The sequence below is a fragment of the Pterocles gutturalis genome, unplaced genomic scaffold (genome assembly GCF_000699245.1).
Source record: "Pterocles gutturalis isolate BGI_N339 unplaced genomic scaffold, ASM69924v1 scaffold3479, whole genome shotgun sequence".
In the NCBI taxonomy this organism is placed as follows: domain Eukaryota; kingdom Metazoa; phylum Chordata; class Aves; order Pterocliformes; family Pteroclidae; genus Pterocles; species Pterocles gutturalis.
Genome location: NW_010130437.1, coordinates 135,221 through 157,984, shown reverse-complemented (window position 1 = coordinate 157,984; position 22,764 = coordinate 135,221). Strand labels below are relative to the sequence as shown.

The 22,764-nt window shown below is 39.1% G+C and overlaps 1 long non-coding RNA gene across 1 annotated transcript in view; it reads right to left on the bottom strand.

Moving 5' to 3' along the window:
- Nucleotides 1–328: 328 nt before the first annotated feature.
- LOC104466693 overlaps nt 329–22,764 on the bottom strand; it is a 102,236-nt gene continuing 79,800 nt past the window's right edge. Inside the window, exon 3 of the long non-coding RNA XR_727604.1 lies at nt 329–586. This is a non-coding gene — a long non-coding RNA (uncharacterized LOC104466693). The remainder of the gene's footprint in view (nt 587–22,764) is intronic.

The following is a 22,764-nucleotide window of genomic DNA, read 5'->3' as shown; positions in this document are numbered from 1 at the left end:
GCTAATTCACGATCGGGAGTTAGTCACAGGAGACAGGTTCAGTTTCTACATCATTTGGTCTCTGATTTACTTATATTCTATATCACAGAAGGTCAGATACTGCTTGATATTCGTACACCCCGCATAGCATAAGGAAAGTGCAAAGACCCCTCTTCCCTCACTAAACTCCAGCAACTTAAAGGCTAATTGTCTGGGGCAGAATTCGACACACGTTACATCTTTTTATACTGGAACAAGCTCTCACCCCAACAAATATTAAGATTCCAAAAACACTCAGATAAAGACAAATAAAATGTAAGAAAAAATAATCAGCCTCACATGCCATCAACTATGCCATCAATAATACAAAATATTTTACACCACTTGCACCTGAGTTGAATAGTGGAAAAGAGAGGGAGACTCTTGTCAGTACAAGAGAATGATTCATGTAACCACTTTGTCTTAATTACTCAGAACAAGCAGTTTGTTGCTGTTTAGTGAAGAACAAAGATATCAGCGTCCCTTGACAGAAAAATAAATAGCCATCGCGGTGGTGAAGATGATGAAGACTGCCAGAACAACGATCAAAATCCGGTTTTGGATGATCCTGAAAAAAAAGCAAAGAGACAAAAAACCTCAGTGAATAAAACAAAATAAAACAAAGTAGCGGAATATATATAAAAATCATAAAAAGAAGCACACAGATAAATATTTTGGAGAAGACACATGCCCACAAATTTAGGATTTCCTAAACCATTCTGCCTATCTTGATTGTTTTTCAATTCTTTCAATTTCCAGTGCTTCCAGGCATTTCTTTATGTAGCTGTTAAATCCAAGTTTTGCATTCAGGAAAGAATTAATTTTTCTTAATTCTGCATACACTGACATATATATTAGAATAACTGAAATACGTCATGTTACAATTTATTAACCTTCTAAGAACGAGTGAAATAATTAGCCCTCAGTCAATGCAATCCAAGCCGGGTGGTCTGTAATAGTAAATATCATTATAATTTTCAAGCCATTCTGAAATCTTCACAGCTTTTTTTTTAAATCTGAACAGAAACCATTTATTAATTTTCAAGGGATTTTACTATTAAGGTACAAGATTTCAAGGAAACACATGTCAATGAGATACTTGCTTGTACTAAAATACCAAGGGAAAAGTATAAAAGATAGTTTTGAAGAAGAGGATGATATAAAGAAGCAAGTGTCAAACTGTGAAGCTTATGTTGTAAAAGCATCTCCTGTCTCTGTAGCATACCTTTACTTATGGTAATAGGCAAACGTTATATTTTCAGTGTAGCATAAAAAAAATGGAAATCAGTAAAAATAAAAAGATGCCAGAAGAAGAAAGTCCTAATATTGTTCAATCATTTGTTGGGAGAAATCCCTGCATCTAAAACCAGACACTACATTGCTTCAGATTTTGTCTGAAATTAATAGGTCAATTAAAATGAATCAATCAACAAACAGCAGAATTTGAGACATTTTATGGGAGGATTCTGGAGGGCAAGAATTCAGCATCTGTTATTCCATTCTCTGAATATTTTCATAGGCTCTTCATGAAACAGGAACTTTCGCAAAATGTATTTGGACATGAAGCATATTGTCAGAATTGGAGAGGTATAGCAAAAAAACCCAAACAAAACCAACAGAAGAACTCTAAGTTTTATTTATTCTTTTCTTTCTCATGCTTCTACCAAAAAAAAAAAAAAAAAAAAACCAAACAGAGCCTTCACCAACCAAACAATGTTAAGAAGAGGTAAAACCATGTTTTGTGAAACATCAAACCAAGTACAAGGCTCCAACTTGAAGACAGGGAATGTAATGTGTTAAAACGAGCATATTTCACACAGTGAAAGGGGAGAAGAAACTCGAGAGACCAGAGGGGAGTTTTCCTTGGTGAATGTTTTTCATTTGGATGCGGGTGGATATACATACAAATTATACTGGAAAGCGTAAAGAAAAATGCAGTTTTAACCAACTCCAGATCTCTCCTTGCTTACCCCCCACCTAAAGAAAAAGCAGTAAACGGATGGATGAAAACTGTCACATCAGACACACACCCTCCCCTGTGACACTCTAAAAGGACTAGCTCTCTATCCTCCTGACAGGTTACAAAATGATCACATTTGCTGACACGTCTTCCGCAAAACTGCTTTAGTGTTTGTGTCCACTTTCCTAGCAGGAGATGAATGGGCTGCTTTGTCCTCATTTATCACTTAAAGCTGAACTACGATCTGTCTCGTTTATTTTTCCCTTCCTCACTAGAAAGGCTCAACCACAGCATTAATTCTTTTGCGATGACAGCTAATTCAAACTTAACAGGCAATATTTACTCTGCCAAAAGGATGATGAGGAGGGAGGGATGTTTCTTACTTCTTTCCCCTTCCCCCCCCACCAAAAAAAAAAAAAAAAAAAAGCGTAGCAGGCTAACAAAATAAAGCTAATTAAGGGCTTTCGGTTCTTGTTGGTTTGCACTTCAGTCTAACACCTGAACTTACAAGCTTCTCTTTTGTGGCGGGGTGTGACATTCTCTGCCAAACACCTGATAACAAACGATTTGCCCAGGCAAATGCATGAAAACCAGAATATATATTTACTCACTCACCCTCATCACTCCTGAAAAGACACTCAGCAAAATTGAAACTCAGCAGTGAAATAGATTAAAAGCATGAAAACTCTTAAAACATTCAGCCTTAAGTAATACACAGTGCAGCTGGCTTGACAACCATTTTATTTGTGGGATGTGGGCCCCAAGGCATCCATAATGCTAATTTACAAAGGATTAACTGTGAATGAAACTCGCTTAATCTAACACATAGTTAGGCAAAAACATACATAACATACTGAGTGTTTAAATCAACTCCTCCTATCTCTGGCCTGCTGAAAAAGCATTTCATCATCTGAGATTAAAATTAAAGAAAAATTTTAAAAAGCATCAAATCTGCCAAATGGTTTATTTTTAATACTCTGGCAGTACACACCCGATTGCAAGATTATTTAATCAGTGTCCACGTCTCCAAAATCCTTGTCAAGAGAACATTGGGTGAGGCATGCTTCCACCTGTATCTGCTAATTGAAGGTTCACTTACAGTGTGAATCTAGGAAATACATATCAAAGTTCAATTTCTAGGAATCTGAATTAGTCTGCGCAGTGCAGCAAAAGAATATCATATTAAAAGGAACAAATTAATCATGAAATAGGATGGATGTTATCAACAGTCTCCTACACTGAAGCATTATATACTTTTAATATTCAAGCCCACAGTTAAAGTTTAATTTTATACCTTTTAAAAAAAGAATAACATCAAGTTTTACTGCTTCACTTTCAAGTGAGTTAGCAAAATTAAACTAACTGCAAACTGCCAGAAGGATGGGGCTAGGAGGAGAAGGACAGAGCCGTTTGGTAGCTGCAGGACAGTCTCCAAGAGGCTTAGCAAGCTGTGCGTGTTGAAGTCCGAGACGGGAGCTGCTGCTCAGGCAGAGAACACAAGTTCTGGGTGTCAGCACATTTCAGATCTCAAAGTCAACAGGCAAGGGTGACCCTTCAGTGTAAAGAAAAATCAAGAGGAAAAGGGGGTTTTGAGTGATCCAAGACAGTCAAGCCAGCTCTCAGTGGTAGAACAATGGTTGGCATTGGCAGGACCCATCTGTAGGGAAGCCTATAGTACTGTCACAGCCAGACACTGCCAGTGGGTATTGCTCTAGGCAAAGCATCAAGGAACTTAAGTAGGGGAGGGAGTGATAATACCAAAGGAGAAGAAAATGGGGCCTAACATTCTCTACAAAAAAAATCCCAAAGGCTAACATGCTCGCACGAAGCAGATGATAGTCTTTTATCTCTATTACACCTTAAATTCAGCAAAATCTGGTGAATGAGGAAGCCCAGATTCTTCTTTGAAAACGCAAAGCATGTTTACAGGGTAAATAATTTAAGAAAGAATATATACTTGAAAGAAGACACCCATTGAAACATCCATGGCTAAAATGCCTGAAGGCAAAAACTTGTGCATTTGCATGCTGCATTTTATTAAGTTAGCACACTGTAGCTTTAAAAGAATGCATGGCCAAATTAAGAGGAATGTGTGACTGAAACATCAAGGATTCCTCAAGTTTACATTATGAATCATAGTGCTGTTGATATGAGATGAATTAACCATTTAGTCGATGCAGCTCAGGCACTGAATTCACACCAAGTTCTGCTGGAGCCCGGCGCGCTGGAGCTCGTTAACAGCCAATGTCTACTGTTCCTTTCATACTCGAAACTCTAAGAGCACAAGGGCTCATTCTACTTTGAGTTAGAAGAGACGAAAAATCTGAGCTTTTAAACCAAGTTCCATCTAGTTTATCATGGACAGCAGCCCAAAACATTTGGGTGCAAAACCACATAGAAACAGTAACTAAAGCAGATGCGAGGGTAACGCTAACGGGAGCATTGGAAGAGCACACGGGACTAACAACACAGAAAGCACATGCCATTCCTTCTGCTCGTCCTTTCTAAATGCCTAACCCTCTTTCCTGGCTTCTGGTCACAGCACCTAACCTCTGACCACTGGTGTGCTGGAGGCTCCCTCCAGCCAGTACCAACCTTGTGAGCTGACAATGGCACCGTCCGCTTTCAGGGATCAGCTCTTTGATGCACACAGTGACCACCGCTCTGGAGAACAAGTCCCACATCCATTACCAAACGCTGATGTCCCCGGCAAACCAGTTCTCCCCACTCCCCCCATGGCAGAAATCGTGCTGCCTTTCCACATTTCAAAACCCCAAATGATTCAGTCCTCTCCATAGCTTCACACACACACACACAATGGGTCTAACTCTGTTTGCGACGTGTGTAGATCTGCTCCGTATAAACACAAAGCAGTTCCCCGAATAAGCTCTTGCAAACCTTACATTAAGGATGCCAACCGTGTTTAAACCTTTTTACAAAACTGCATTCATTAGCAGGGGAGTGCACGACATCTATATGGGTTCAGCCTGATGTCTTGCACATGTCTTAGTGCCTGATTGACCAGCATTGAATAATGATGCCTTGCCATTAAGCACTGATGGTACAATAACAATTGTCATGAAAATTAGCAATCACGGTAACATGTTAACAAAATACGGGATATAAATGAAACAGTGCAGACTCTGGGTGCATAAAGAGTTTTGTGTCCTTAACTTGAAATAATGAAGACTACAAATAAAATACTGCAAGAACTTCTTACAGAAGCTCAGCTCTGACACTGATACAAATAAAAAAAAAAACAAAACAAATGGCCTGGGGGATCAGTTAGCACACATTCATTTCAACAGAGGGCTTTATTCTTAAAGAAAGAATCTCGAAAAATAGTGTCCTCAAGAACACAGACTGATTGATGACAGAGCACTGTCCAACAGTGTTTCACTGTAACACATGCATTTAAGATTCAACTAGAAGTGATTCCTACCAGTTTGTGGGGCAGAAAGGCTCGTTCTCTGTATAAAAAGTACATTTTAAACAGTCACTTTGAATACTTGGCTATTATATTTTTGGGTGTCCTTTTTTTTGTAATCTGCAGTTTTTGCTAACATGCCAGAAATCAGGTGCATGCAAATCAGTGGTAAGTGATTTTTAAGTGCCCAATATTCATGTGCAAATCATCAGATTCAAACAAACACAAAGTGTAGGTCTAGTCACATAGGCATATACACACTAGTTGAAACTAAATGTCGTTTAAAGTAATATAGCTATACGCAGAAACCTTCTGGACAGACACTATTATTACTATATATAAGGACATCCTTGTTATGATATATCAGGAGCTTTCAAACGGAAGCACTAGACCCCACACAGGGGAATAAAATGTTATGATTGGTAAAGCAAAGCCTTAGATATGTAACGAAAAATCTCTAAGTTCAGGGTATCTGGGGGCTGTTCAAGTAACTATTCATCTTTCCCATCTTTAGGTTTACGATTGCTTTTCTTAAGTAAAAGCAACTGAAAGAACTAGATGGGCTGTGGCAAAACATAAAGACATGGCAAACTACCGAAATAAAAGAGAAAGAGAGCCCTGGCTAGCAAAATTGCAGCTGTTTGGAAGTATCTGACTTGAGACATTTTTCATCATTAACAACAGAAATTAGAAAACAGAAATATCAGTGAAAAAATATCTGCATAACTTGCATACAAGTCCTTGGCCATCTTCTAGCTGACCTTGGGAAAAGTGAAGAATTTGGAAAACACTCAAGTTTTTTCTTTTCCTCCACCCCACCCCAAACTCTGAAATTAAGTCCAAGCTCTTTGTGTTCTCAAGCCAGAAAAACTGATTACATTTTAATTACCAGTGTATACTTAAAGGTGAAAAGGCTTTGGAGGTGGTGGAGAGGGAATGGGACGCCCCCAAGGTTTACTTAATGCCAAAAGGCCACGCTGCCCGCTGCCTGGGTTCCAGCTCCAGCCTGGAGAGTGGCCATTCCCAGCAGGAGCCTATTTCATGTTCCTTGCATTCCTTCCTGAAGGAGCCTCTTCTGCCTCTAGGGATAGGGGCTCTAGTTTCTTATGTAATGATAATGAGATTAAAGCCCTCAAGATGGAGGAATGGAGAATAAAAAATGATGGCATTTTTTCTAGCTGAATAGCAGGGATTTTTGAAAGAGACAAGCCATACAAGGTACCTAAGATCTTGTTGATAGGGCTGAGGAGCTGTGCAGCACTACATCCTCTAGCTTTAAAGATCAGTCTTAAGGACTGGGGCTGTCTACTCATAATGACATGGATACCAATCTCTAGTTACAACATTACACTCAAACCACATCAATGTGTTTCCACCTGGCCCTTGAATGAAAGAATGAATCATGCATTAACAGGTGCAGGGAGGTAGTCACACAATCCAACATTAAACATATAAATTATATCTAGCTAATCTCTCTCAGCTCCCTGTGTACATAAGCTAGAGTCCTGCTCTCAACTGCCTTCTCTTTTTCCTGGCCATATATGCATCCCAGGACAACTAGTCAGTTAAGTTAGCTGGCTAGGTTAGATGTCTACAGATTAAGTAGGGATGAATATCCCTCAAAGCTTGAAGATGAGGCCCAAGCAAGAGTGACAATTCTCCCAAGACCAAATTTGCTTGGAGAAAGCCTGCTAGGTCTGAAAGCAAAATCATGCAGGGAAGGTGCTATCATATCATAAATTGTCTGTAATCTCCTATTAATCAGAAATATTGCAGAGATTAAACTCACCAGAAAGCAGAAGATGTTAATCAAGAATTAGCTAGTAAATACCTTGATTCATCATCTCCCTTTAATGGATCCCATATTTGCACATGAAATCCTGACCAGAATCTATATTTCTCCTCCTTTGGCCGTTTTTCTGGAGGACTGAGAGATAGGAGAGACATCCCTCTGTGGGATGAATGCCTTCTGAAACTCAGGGGGCTTCCTTGGCTCAAGGAACTAAGTTTTTCACCTTGTTGTGTCATATTCTGACAATCTTACTATTAAGATAAAAATATCAAACTATTTTTATTGTATCGGATAGTTAAAATAATTACTGAGATATCTAATTCATCATTCTTGCAACACATTCCAAATGTAACAAAAACATATGAACAACACTGGAGTTTAGCATTATTTGGTGGCCATCAAGATCACGATTAGCTTGCATGAGTCCTGTTTCAAGGAGCTGGCAGCCTCAGGAGGTGCACACAGTACACAGGTGATCAGAAGGTCTGGAGAAAGTGAACGGACACAGCTCGACTGAGTGGCCTAGGAAGGAGAATGACTGGCAGACAAGTGCATGTAGATGTCAGCATGCAAATTGCAAGAACAGGGAAAGCCTGAAAGAGGACCTCATGGACGCGGGACCTAGGAAAAAAGGCAAAAGGCAAGGGTACTGTATATCTTCTACTAGCTGAGATTTTATACATTGTTTATTTTTAAAACAGATGGGAAGGTATTTCTGAAGGATGAAAAATATCCTTCCACTGATAAGAGACCCTGACAGGGAACACTTCTCTGTACAGTTGTGATGCAATTTCAGCTTTCTTCTGTCTCCATGTCCACTCCTTCCACGGAGGGAACAAATTAGATTATGACTGTCATTAAGAGTAACAGCGGGTGGCTTCTGGGGCCATGGAAACTCACCAACCAAAACTGGAGGGGGATTAATTCATTTCATGCAAAGCAGAGGCAAGACCAGATCTCTTTGGCAATTCTAAATGAAGATCACATGCGTAGTGGCAACTGCAAGTGGAAGGAGTCAAGGTTGTATTAATCTCCAACCAGCCTTTCTCAGGGTACTGAAGTATCAAGAAGAACAAATCACACATTTAGTCACCTGAGCATGACTAAGAACCATAGGCCTTAGCAAACATTACGAGTGCTTTAGAAAGAGCTCTAAGGGAGGGTGGATAGCCCAGCTGTCACCATAATGGCATTCTTTAGCATATTGGTTGCATGAAGCACTGGTCCCCAAACAGTTAATAGGAAAAAAAGCCCCAACCCCAACTCCCTCGTCAGCACTCAAAGCTAAAGCAATTATTTTTCCAGCAGAAGAAATGTATGCAAGCTATAAAATGACAAGAACGTACATGATCGCACATTGGCCTTTATGATAAATATAGACAAATCTACATTCTGTGCAATTTAAAGAAAACAAAACTGCCTAAATTCTGCATTTTATCAACTTTCATAATCATTAGAACCCACTAATATATCTTAAACAGATGAAAGAAAGTAACATCCTTTCACCCTGCCTCACTTTAATTAATGACTAATCTCCCGCTTTTAGGTGTGATGAAGCTGGAGACTGGACACAAATACTTTGCTTGCATTATTTTCCCCTTATTACACCACATTTGACTGGGCGTCTTTTTGTATGGCAAGTTCTCTGCAATTGTCTTAACAATGTTGACCTCTTTTGTAAAAACCTGAAGGCATCTGCAGCAATTGTTCCTGAAGATGTGCTATCCAAAATGTTGCCATTTCATGGCACTTCTTGAATGATAGCATATAATTTTTTTGGTATATATTCATTTTTTTCAAATGCTATAAAAGAAAGGAAAACAATCATGGCTAAGGCCATTTGTGAGATGGCATTAAAAGAGCCTACTCTGAGACAGATAAAAATAATGAGAATCTTTCTGTCAAGAAGGATTTAGAAAATATCACTAGCATTATTAAAATTTAATTTTTTACTGTGCTTTTTGGTTCCCCCGTTTCCAGTGATAATGAGCAGGACTGCACACCTCCACATTGCTAGTACTTGTTTTGAGCAATAAATTCAGCCTTCCAGTCTGAAGACATTTCAGACAACAATTTTGACTGCTACAGGCTTATTTTTCAACCTGTTCTGTGCTTTGAGTCTTCCTACAAAAACCAGTTCATAAGCTAATTTTCCACAAGGCCAGTGGAACAAATAAAAATCAATTTTTGCCCAACTGGTTCAGAGAGAACCTGGGAATAGTGAAGACAGAACAGTGAAAAATAAAAAGAATCAATGTATTCACAAATGGTTTACCTGATAGAGAACTATCAAATTAGTTGACAGGAGATACTTGCCACTATTAGAGTATTTTCTTTTCAGCATGTTACAGTATTTCTATTAGGGGACCAGAAATGCCTCTACTTTGTTATGACCTCAGACACCTCGGTTTAATAACCACACTGAGCCTCCATGCATTCTGTAAAACTACAGGGCACAAAGTCAAAGTGCAATAGCACTTGCAGATCTTGCAACCAGAGGGATCTGTAAGCCCAGCCTGGTTTAGAGTGGGTGTAGGTTTTTGTGATCTTGTGGAAGGATGGAAGATTCCTCTTTCATGACCTCAGGCCAATGTTGTCAAGAGGAATTTGGTCCATCAAGAAAGGAAAAAAATCATAAAACACTGCCTAGACTTCCCTGTTAAAAACCCAAATGTTCAGGAGCATGCTGAAGACTAAGTAGTTCAATATCTCTAGGAGAGCAGAACACAAATTTCTTCAAAGATGGGAATCCCATTTGTAGACTTCAAAACTTTCAGAATCCCAAGGACAACTTAGGGTATAAACTTTAACATTGTGGCCCAATCGATTTCATCATCTTTGCCACTAATTGAGCAAGAATTTTTGAAACCATAATACTGTGAAGAGACTGGATAGGTGCTTACGTCTGTCAGTCTGCAGCCAGAAAAATACGTCTGGAAAACTGATTGAAGAATAGCTTTTGCTTTTTAATACAAATTAACCATAATTCCTGTGGAAATAAAACAAATTTATAATTTACAAGCTTAAATATTAAGGAAGCTCTTTCAAAGTAGCTATAATCTTCATCCTAGTATGTAACATTTTATACACTCCTTCATTTTTATGAGTTGGCATTAAATTATGACTAATTGTAACAGAAAAAAAAAAAGGATTAAGTATGTCACTCTGAAGTAAACCTGCATATTACCTATTTAAAAATATTATAGCACACAATAGAGACATAATTTCTAGGGCCAAACAAAACATTACTCAATGAAGAAATGGCATGAAATACAAAATATTCAGCAGAGGATGGGTATTTGGAGTTAGGCAGTTTCACTGCCAATAAACAGCATGATAATAAATAGAGTGTATGTAGAAAAAAGCACACCTGTTCTTCACTATTCGAGAGGCAACACCCTAGTACAGGAAACTAATACAGATCCTACTCATCCACTAAGTACATACAGGGGAAAACTAAAAACCACCCCACATTTTGATTCTGAATCTCTTACAAGTGATGCTAATTTGCTTATGATATCTGCCTGATTTAGAGCTAATCTTCTGTAAATGAACTCCTAATGCTGTCTGAAATAATCCTCTTAATGCTGGTCTGTCTTGAGTACTTTGTATCAAAAACCATGAAATACACTGGCACATCCAAGGCATTTGCAGTGCTGTTGGCTGCTCTTGAATATTTGCTGTGCCGTGAAGAGGCGAGCATGGTGCAGAGCTGTGTGGCCCTGGGGCAGCTTTGGGACAGCAGAGGGTCATGTCACTCTGGTTATCCCCTTTGAAGGGGACAGCACACCAGGTCTGGGTCCCACCAGCTCAGAGGCACAGAACCGCCTTACAAAATGGTGCGGGGAGGTGAAGTTCCACGCTCCAAACCTCCCACCTCCAGCAGCACATGATAACGAGAAAAAGTAAAGCATTCGGGCTTTGAGATTTCCAAATAACAAGATCTGTATTAACCAGCACTAATTATCAGCTGGAAGCCTAATCTGATAACTGGTTTGAAAAGACAGAGACACACAATTTTGTTTCTTCAGACAGGGAAAATATTTTCAAGGGTGTTGCTTCAGCATCGGACAGCTTAATTATTATTGTCAGTGTGCTAACTCTGTATTCAAAATTATGTCTTTTCCACTAAATCTACCAGAACAATTTTCTCCCCCAACACTCATTTAACGATACAGTCGAAAACCTAATTGATATTGGTGAGCAATGCAATTCCAACATATTATTTTCTCGGTTTTTGAAACATAAATGGCAGGCACAACTTTGACTGAATGGACCTCTTTATGTTTTAACAGGCGGTTTATTGGCCCAGACTCCAACATATAACAAGCACAATTGCAAAAGCAATACATTTTTAATTGAAAAATTCATGTATTTTTACTACGAAAGTGTCTCAAATAACAAGTAACTTTGTCAGGTAAAGGGCTTTTAAAACAATTTTTATATATGGAATGTTGTTTAGAAATTATATTCTCAACATAGCAAGCACTTACAAGACGCTATTAAAAGAAAAGATATGTATTGTTTAAATCATACTTTATTGAAGCTTGCTTTTTATTATATTAAAGAACAGATAAAGCACAGTGATCGGTGAGCCGTATGTGTCCAACAACCCTTCAAGGGCCTTGTGGAAATGTATAAAACAAGCAGTGATACAATCCTTTGCCAAACACCGTCATAAATTTTTTATTTGGCAGCTAACATTCTCACTAGTTTTCTTGGCAGCAATTGGGACCTTTAGCAAGAAAGGTGCAGGAGAAAAATACCTTGTTTAGAGATGTTTTCAACACTTTCTGGGATTTTTCAGAACTTCTGCCTGCAGCACATTTTACAACCACAGTCTCCAGTCACCTGATGAGTAGGTGGTGGTTTTAGACTTTTTTTTTTTTTTTTTTTCAAATATAGACAGCCTGCTACCCCCCTCTGGCCTTCAGCCTACGATCTGAGTGTGGAGGGAGGCTGTATGTGTTCCACAGAGACACAAGTGGTTGCTCCTCTCTGTCTAGACAAAAAAACTTGAAAATAATATCAGAATGTACCTTTCATTGCTCCTGATACTATCTGTATCTTATTCCCAGATGAGAGAGATAAATGAAAGGCAAACATGTGCTGATTACTTTTGCTTTTTTCTTGGGAGATCCCTGCAGAGAAGCTGGTCACAGGTGCAGCTGCCCTGGTCAGTGGATGGACTGCCTGATAAACAGAATTGTGAAATAGATTTCTCTACCCAGATCTACTCGTCCAGGGTTTTCGTTTCTTTTTTTTTTTTTTTTTTTTTTTAAAGATATACTAAACTTGACATCTGATGCACAGTCTTCCTCTGTGCACCCAGCTATGCTGATGTATCATAAATGTGAAAATACAGCTCCAGCAGAACTGTGGTTTGCTCTGTCCCAGCTGAAACCAGGACAGGGATATACAGGGCTGAATTAAATAGCAAGCTCTTTCCAATTCAATTATGGAGCAGATGTTTTATATTTTGGTATTCCATTGTTTCAGAATAGAAATAAGACGAACCTATTTTACATCTCAGCAACTTCCTCCAAAACTTTCACAACAACAAGATACATTTCAGTCCTTCACACGGACATAAAGGAAACAGTTTGTTTTAAACAGATGTGGACCAGGAAAACCACCTTTTCCTTACTTGTCTCAAATCAGGAAGGTTGGAATTTAGCTTTAGACAGCATAGATTGCTTTAAACACAAGCTTAATTAAAGTGATGATGTTTCACTTACAAACACCAAGTAATGGGCTTCCCCACAGCTTGTGTTCCAGTTTTGTCCCTCATGTTTACCAGGGGCATCATCCCCTCAAGAACTTTGTAGAGCACACACAGACATCTAGTGGTTGGTGAATACACTGCAAGCACCTCATTGCATCTGACACAGCTCCACTGGAGACGGGGAAGTTAAGCCAGGTACGAGTTGAGCTAATTTTGTCTCTGTTACAGTTAACGGATGGGCAATCAAACAGCGAGAGAATCGCTCCCTTTGTGCCATCTCATGTAATCGTGCTGACTCTGGTGAAACAGTTGCTCTCTTGGCAACTCTGGCTTCCCAAATTTCCCTAATGACTGATTCTTTTCAATTCACTTGGAGCTACTTTTACCTTTCTTCTGAGTATCTTCAAATTTCTCTCTCCTTGCTGCGATTTTATTTTACTTAAAAACCAAAGAGCTTAATTACATAATATCGTTTGAAAAGTTCTCTGAATGTGGCTACACGCAATGAAAGTCTATTGGAAAGTGCCGGAACAATGCATTTTTACAGCCAACAAAATACACACACGATGAAAAAAACACACAGTCAATAAGGAATTCTAAATTGCTGGTAGAGGAACAGGACTTGCTCTACAGTCTGCAGCAATCAATGGAAAGATGCCTAAAACTTCATTAGGGTTTGAGTCCTACATCTGCAAAGGAGATCAAGAGACACAGTCTCGCACAGCGTTGTAAGCGCTCAGCGCCCTGATTCTGCTCTCAGTTACACCATTTTAAATCAAGCGGTACTCAGCGGTGTCATAACCCCGTACATCTGTGTCAGACCCTGTGTTGCAAGGGCAGACTCGATGCCAAGAATGCAAAACAGATGTTGCTTTCCTAATGTTTTCTTGCTGTCATTTAAGTTGTTTTCGTGGGGTTCTGTTTTCATTGGGTTCTGTTTTCATTTTGCTGAGTGAAACAGGTCCACGGGACTTTTCAGAGGGCAGACTGGAGGAATGCTTCTGCATCTTCCTTTTTATTTTGCGCGCATGTGTGAATACACATAGACTTTTGAGTTACAACTGGGAAAAATCTTTTTTTTTTTTTTTTTTAAGCTTCATTTGAGCTATGCTCTGTTCCCTTGGGGCAAAGTGAAAGGTAGCTATTTGCGGATGGGAAAAAGGGCTTTTGTGAACAGCAAAACTGCATCACCAAACAGCTTAAGAAAAAGATTTTTTGAAGTTATTTTTTACTACCACTTTCGGAGGAAACAGGGATAAATATATCTTTTTTTTTGCATGTTGACTCATTAACAAATTTAGCAATAAACACTTTGTAATTAAGTCCACTAGTTTACTGCTGTCTAGAAGTTTCTCAAAACTCTTTGCACAGAAGGTTTTGGAACATGTAGAAATAAGAAACGGTGAAGGCAAATCCCAACAGCTTGCTCAAGCAAATCTAGCTGAGGCTTAAACTCACTTCTGAACACTGAAATTTGAGATGCCGTATCAAATAAGCAGCTCTTTTTCCCTGAAGAGAAGAAACTGGGTGTAGCTAACCTACTGCATAATAGGTTTATTCTCATTCACAAAACAGGAATGACTTTATGGCCCCAAAGTAAAACTAGCGCAGAAATATACTGGCAGATTTGCTGCAGATGTGTGTTGTGACACGTATGCAGGGAATCTGCTATTAATCACATGCTAAGATTTTAATATTATGTAGGGTAATGCAGGCAATCATTATGGTGAAGGTTCTGGATTCATAAAAGCCTAACCCACAAATGGGTCTTTTAAATTTAATACATTTGAGCTCACTCTCACACTGCACCAGTTGAATTCCCTCATTCACCCCCCCCGTGCTCCCCATTACATATATTTATTTCAATATCTATTGTGTGTTTCTTTTTGTGCTTGTGGTCCGCTTCTTTTCTTGCAACACATGACAGTTGTGGGGGAAAGTGCAGCTTTTCAATTCTCCCCTTTACCGGACTATGACAGGAATGTTCTTTGTAGAGGGGCTGTTTGTGAGACCCCTGGACACGTACCTAGCACAGGAAACGGTCTGGTTCAAATGCTGGAAAAGCCATCCTTCACCTGAATCCTTCAAAATTTGTGTCCGAACATAACTAGAACCTATGTATCCGTACCCGGGCTAAGATTACTACGGACAATTATACCGTGGAAATGCATTATTCTGACAAAGCAATCAATCACATTATTTCTCACAATTTCAGTTCACCCCTAAAATTTTCCTTACCTCCAAAGCCAGCTGGATATTATATTACCAAAGCTGTTGAAAGGGTGTAACACTAACCATGAAGCCAAAGGCCACTAAAACTATGCAATGCATAAATTTTTATTGTTTGCTCAGCATTGAAATCTCATTAGGGCTCATAACTCATCGGCGCACTGCAAACATTTGCATCTGCTGATCATGAGAACTTAGATGGAATGTACACCTTTGGCTAATTTACTTGTTATGTTTTTAGATGAGACCGTTTGTGTTGCTTTTTATTTTCCTTTTAAAATGTCCTTACGCGGTTGTGAGTTGAATGTCCACTTTTTAAACTAAATACACTAAAACTTTCATTTGCAGTTTCTCAAGGTTGTTCTGTTGCTGGCAATGTTCATGGTCATCATTTTACAAAAGCTTCATTTGACTTAGTATTCAGGGTAATCATTGTTTGAAAACTGTGCCCCATAGAGCATTTTGCTTCATTCATCCTTTCTGCTTTATGCAGTCACATTTTAATTAGATTAAAATTTGTCCTCCAATTAGCTTTCATTAAAGTTTATAGATTACAGCAAAAATCTCTACTGAGTTGTGCTTCAAAAGTGTGCCTAAAGTTTAAAATGAAATAACTGTGCAAATGAAGTGATTATGAAGATTATTACTATGCAAAAAACATCAGTCGCTTCTTGGTTTACTTATACATTTAACTCTGTAATTTATTTTGCTGACTTCAATACGTCTGTGTTCTCCAGAGTAGTTATCATAATAATACCTTACAGTTACAGGATACCTTTCATTCCTAAGGATCCTTAGGGGCCTGATTCTGCACTCCTTATGCACACCAGTAGTCCTGTTGAAGTCCCTGGAACTATTTGAACAAATGTCCCTCGCCGCACAGGAACCAGAACCCAACTACAGGTCAAATCCTGCCTTCAGACACCCAGGTAACATCACTGTTGATTCGCGCAGCTCAGAATGCAAACCAGACACAAACATTATGTAAAAAGTCCTTTCACCTACAGCTGGACTCGATGTGGCAGCTGTTTAATGGTGCACGGTTACAAGACTCACCTCTTTAAATGAGGGTGCACAGACAGAGACTCCCCGCTGCCCCCACCCCCAAGTTAAAACTGCAGAGAAAACTGAGAATGTAATTATCCAAAGAGGAAACGACTCAGTAGGACACTGGGGCTGTGGCTGCACCTCTCCTGTCACTCATGTCTTCAGAAGCGACATTGCCAAGTATCGGATGCCCAGTTGCTAATACCTCCTGCACATGCAAATTTACTATGTGCTGAAGGCAATATAAAGTTTACAGTTTGCCAGGCTGATCCTACAACCAGAGCAGACATTTATTCTGGAGCAATCTCTCAGCGGAACACATGGGACCCTGAGTCGGAGCAGAGCTCCACAGAAATGGATCTGTTTGCAGGAAATTCTCTTCCAATAGCAAGAGCTATAAATATATAAAAAAATTGCTAAGTTGAAGAAAAAAGGGGGTTTAAAAAAAAAAAAAAAAAAAAAAAAAAGAGATGCAGCCAACATCTCAAAACTAAAAATAGAGACACTTGGGTTACAAAAACAGGGACCTGTCTTTGCTCTAGCAACATATTTCCGATAGGAGGAACACAGTCGAAACCAAACATTTTACTACAAATGAAGTGTAGTTCATAAGTATGAGAGAAGAATTTCAGCAACACACAGGAGTGTAAAAAGCAGTCTTTCCTATTTTTCATGTGCTAATTGGTTGAACAACCATTAGTAAATCTTCACATCCCTGAAGAAACCAGTGTTATTGCCACTTAGCAGATGGCAAAACTAGAGCTTAAGGGTGTCAAAGGCTAGAGGGGAGTTTATAGTTTAAATGTTCTGACTCCATGCCCCGTACTCAAGCCAAGACCATGTTTCCAAGATGCAAAGCATCCAGCAGCAGTACTATTTTTAGGAGTCATGCTCAGGTCTGTCCCTTCCTCCCCCTGCTCCCACCTCCTCTTGGTGTTCATTTCTGCCGTTGCGTTGCAGCATGCCAACCTCAGTTGTGCTGATTCAACAGCTTGTGGGTCTGTGTGATGAATCAGATCAAGCAATTGATCCAGGATAAAAAAAGAAAAAGAAAAAAGATGAGAGTGGGAGAGGAGAGATATTTTGCACTGGGTCAATTCCATTTCAAGACATTGACTGGAGAACAGAAGTGCCCACGAAAACGAGAGAGCGGCTGGATGCAGCACAGAGGCTGGATGAGTATTTTTGGGAGCTGGAGACCCTGCTGTTGATGTTGATGGTTTTGTACCACGGAACTGAAGTGCAAACCATTCTGAAATAATTCAATTTTCATGTTTTAACTCTTTCACAACTCTCCTTTTTACCCTCCTTTGCCTGCTTTGTTCTGAGGAAGAGCACAGCTACCTTTGCACAACAAATTTGCACCAGGCAATTCAGAATCTGGAAGTTTTTCACTTTCCACAATTAAAATCTGGAACACCATGTTCACCTTCTCAATTACATTGACTATATCGCAGAAATACTGCTCCATTTCCTCAGTAGGATTGTCATGTTTCATAAAATACAGACAAACTAGTCATGCTTTATGTGAAGGGCGCATTTACAAATAGTTTATAAAGGATTTAGATGATTAACCATATACTGAGACAGTTAATCAAATTTAAGAGGCTATATTAGAATTCTACAGATCAAGTAGTTATTTATAATCCTGGTTATTGCTTTCTACCTTATATCCACCGCTAATGCTCACCATTATAATATTCTGCTAAGTCTTTATAAATGATTCGTGTTAGCAAAATAATAATAATAATAAAAAAGTCCAAATCCTACCACAAGGAATAGGTTAGATAATTAGGACTTTGAGACTCTTAGACTAAATGAATCAGATCCAAGAATCAGACCTTTGGAGGTAGTTAGCGCTTGCCATGATTTAGATACTTCAAGGCCCTTAAAAATCTCATCTCTCATCACTCTGCACATGGGACTTAGGCAATTTTAAGAAGTTGGCCAAGTGTCATCTAAGAAGGCACAAATGCTGAAGTAACTGCAACAGCTGAAGAACACATCTTTTCTTTGACAGAACATCAGCATCATGACAGGATGCTTAAAGCTTCAGTGCTTCATGCTGGTTGTGGAAAAAAAAGCCCAACAATAGAAGCCCTGAGGAATGCTAAATATAACTGGTATCCTTACAAAATACAGTCTGTTCAGCTAGAACAGAATGAGAAATTCTTTCTTGTGATTTTATTCAGTCATTTGAAGCAGCACCTTCTCTTTTTAATAATTTTCACTTGGTACTGGTTGTATAGAACAGTTTTAATGAAGAAATAACTGCATATTACTTTTTGTTGTGGTGTCATTTATATTTTTTTTTTTTTTTAAATCTGTTCTGGAAGTATAGTGTATTTGGTGCTATTTTTGCCTAGGAATGGAAACTGGAACTGGAAATAGAGTCATTCATTCACACTTACAGGATGACATCCCGTTGACAGGCATGCAAACTTGGAAAGGTGCTACACAATCACTCTTAAAATACTACACGATATTTTTTTCCTTCTAAGCTTCAATTAAGTAAATGTTAAAGAGGGATCAGTACTTTGTTAAGGCTAAGGGTTCATCGTTTGCAAGAGATCATCTTTCAGAAGTACAAAGACAGAAAAGTCAATGCACTAACTACTAAATAAACTGTTTTTACAACAGAAGCGGCACCTTCAAGCCCCTCTACAGTGAGGTGCCGTGCTGCCAGAGTTCTGCTCATTCAGATTTTTATTTTAAAGAGCATTCCCTGGTACCATCAGAAGATCATCAATCCTTCCTGCCAGGTAGTTGGTTATTTGCATTGCTGTTTTGTGTGGTTTTTATTTTTTTTTTTTTTCCCCCAAGGAGAATGAAAATCATAAAAGGCGTGAAAATAAGCTTGAGGTAGATATGTTCACAGATTCTAATATAGCTGGAATGCTGTCAGTGCTAACGAGCCCTGAGCAAGTGATCCATGTCTGGCATGCTCTGACAAACAAACTAGAATTACAGAAGAACCAAAAATAAAACAGGCAACTTTAAACCTCTTGAATTTGTGAGCCTGGGCCTCAGAATCATATTTGCACTTGCTCCCACAGGCTTGCTTCCAAAAGGCACCCAAAACTGGAAGGACCTTTCTAACGAGAAGGAAGGAAGAAAAGTTTCCATTTGAGATCTGGCATTTCAAAATGGCAGAAAGGGCAACTGACCCTAGAGGGTCTTGCCCCTCTGTGTCAAATTCCTACAAGAGCAGATCGTGAGGCTTCGGCTCTATCGTATCTGAATCAAAATGTCAGGACTGAAAACACACACCATAAATTGTGCCCTCTGAAATCGAGGTACACGATCCTCTTGGCTTTGCTTTCTGTTGGGCTCCTCCAGCCTTGTGCATGCCTCTGCAGTGCCAACTGAGATGTGCTTTCCCTTTTTTTTCTTACAGAAAAAACTTCAGCTAGCCCCAAATTTTAATGATTTTAAATGATGCGCTCTGTAACTCCTTTTTGCATCAGCTTCCTTGTTTTCTGCTGGTTCTAAAAAAGCCTTTGACCCCCTCCTAAGAACAGCATTTCTATTTCTGTCATTCCAAATTAACAAATGAATGGGGAGAGGGGAAACTCCCCTGCCATTCCAAACCTTCACCCTCCAAGTCTCCCTGCCTCATTGCAGCCCTGGTGCTCTAAAATAAAGCGAGCATTAATGGGCTGAATCTTCAATGGGACATCAGCACTTGCTTAAATGATATTCTGAATCATGGGCTAAACGGTGGTGATGGTGGGCAAGAGCAGGTATTTACTTCGTGCAGTCTCTTAGGATACAATGGATTTATGGCCATCAATTCTAAACAACACCACTATTGTCTCTTCACATTTTATCTGCCTCCATTATTCATTTATGTTGATTTTGATTGATGAAGACACTTTAAAAAAGGAGGGGAGAAAGGAGGAGGGGCAGAGGAATACTTCAACTGTTGGGTCTCTAATTCCTGTAAATCTACAGTTCATACTGTGAGAGCATTACTCAAAAGAAATGTCAACCTTCACATTTAGGGAAGGATTTTTTCCCTTTCCTGGTCTCTCTTCTTTCTGAAAGCCTAAAAGTGGGGCACAAGCAGTGCTTCCGATACATATCTAATCACCGTAGAGGCAGTACATCACACTGTAATCAGCCAGGAAAATAAATGCTGGTCTTTTTAATGAAGAAATGTTAAGACTTCCGCACAACCTCTTTTACATATTTACTTCCTATGCCACAGCTAATTAAGTTTTAGGCTGGTTTGATATGTCAAAAATTGCTTGGATCACAGAACTGAACCCAAGTAGAGCAGATATAATTTCTTAATTCAAAGTGAAAGCATCTGCCAAAAAGCTACTCTTCTGACTGTGTGGAAGTCATAAAGAAAAGGCCCAGCTTTGGCTTGTTTGCTTCCAAATATACAGTATTTACTGACCTCTCATTAAAATATCCTGACAGAATACAGATTATGAACCATCCGACACATTTCTTTCCATGGGAGGCTACGTCTGAGGCCTGGGGGTAAAGAGATTCCTGAGAGTCGTTTAAATTCAGTTCACTCTTCTCAAAAGTTTTAAATGAGCTTCTCAGCAAGCACTACAAACTTGCCAAGCTCTCTGCTTACTTACCGAAAAGAAGAAAGAAAAAGAAAGAAAGAAAAAGACAGACACATTCACCACATGTTTGCATCTCTCCTGCTCAGAGATCTGCCCCGGCACATGTTGACTGCAACATTCAATGGACTGCCCATAGCCAGGGGAAGCCCAGTGCTCTCCTGAATATTTGGTTGCAGGATTTCCTTTCTAGTTCCACCCCTTTTTGTGCTTTAAATAGTATGAGCTATAATACAGCAAGAGAAGCAGTGAAAAAAAAAGGCAGATAAATTGTTAATAAACTGCCATTAGATGTCAGAGTTACCACCACGTTCCAGAATCAACCCCTCTATCGAAATTTCTGTGTCAAAAATATTGGTGGTTTAAAATGACTGCAGACTTGGAAAGAGAGCGTTCCTCTTTCCTATTATCTTTGAAAATGTGGAGTTAGAAACTTCATTTGTAAAAAGGAAAACCTGACTTCCAAGGACAAATAGGTGAAGGGAGGAAGAGTCTGTGGAACTGCTGAATACACAAAAGCCTGCAGCTTGACCACTCTGTTCTTTGACAAAGCATAATTACATCTGCCTTTTTTTAATATTATGTGGTTCTTATTATTACTTTCTGTACCATCTTTCATATTTCAAGGGAGTAGGCTGCTACTAACTGGTGTTAGTAAGAAACTCATTCTAATTACTCAGTATTTCTGCAGAGGCTGTAATGGTAACTCCTGGAAGCGGATACTAGGATGTGTGCAAAACCAACCAGTTCTGGTTTGAAAATTCCCATCTTCACAATTTTGACTTTTCAAGATGATCTTCTCTTAGCACAATGCGAGTTGTCAAAGGCTGTCAAATAAACGATAAAACTCTCAGGAAATAAACATCTCTCCTCTAGTAGGTTTGTATATATTTCTGCAAAAGAAAAGAATTCTAAAAGTAAATAAACACATGGGAGGATTAGAGAAGCAATAAACAAAAGCATTTCCTCATTTTGAATTCAAGAAAATAGAAGCCTCTTTCCAGCCATTGCCAGGAAATATTACTGCACAGAGGTGAAGTTTGTGCTAGCTAAAATATTATTTAATGCTAAGGCATATGTACATGCATTCACGCATACATGCACACGCAGACAGACACAGACACTACACATATATCCCCATCCAAAATGTAAATTACATTTCTATCATGCCATTATGGATTGATGGGCAGAGGATTTTAATACCAGCTTGGACCAACACAGACATAGGACTCCTTGCTGCAAGATGATAAAGCTAATGTTGAAACCTTTTAGTCCTAATGGGAGTTTACAGGGTTCTTAATCCCTGCACCCCACCTCGCTTCTCCCGCGGTCCCGCTGAAAGCTTTAAAGCAGTCCCCAGCACTAACATGGTACAGAGCCTGTTGAACATGCTGATCTGCTCATGATTACTCTTTGCCACTGTAAAACAATCTAACTCTTCAAGTGAATGGAGTCTGTAGCAACAATGGTGTTATTGACTTGTTGCTCCAGCTCTATTTAGTTATTACCCTCGAGGCCACAATCAATAGACTTTGCACCAAGTCAGCCTAATAAATCCCAGGCTTTCACTGGAGCTTTGCCAGGAACTGCTAGAAAATCTATGGCAGTCAAACACTTAGAGTATGAATAACATAGAAAGCTGTACTGACAGCTGTATAAATTAATTAACAAGGAATGTTCTTATTCTTTTAAGAAGATCATAATGCATGTTTATCATGATTTAAGGAGTCACAGGTAGAGCAACAGAAATATTACCTTTGTGCTTTCATTTAAAATAAAAATCAAATATGATTAAAACCAAAACAGCTTCAGACTACTTCTTTCCTCCCTTTGATTATTGGATGTGAAAAAATCTGCATTTGCATTACTGCCGTGGCTGTTTAATTATTCCAAGTTTGATTTAAAAAAGGAACCTAGCCCAGGAACCGCTGACCACTTAGTGTAACCGGTGCAGGCGTTTTCACTCGATAAATGCTGATCGCT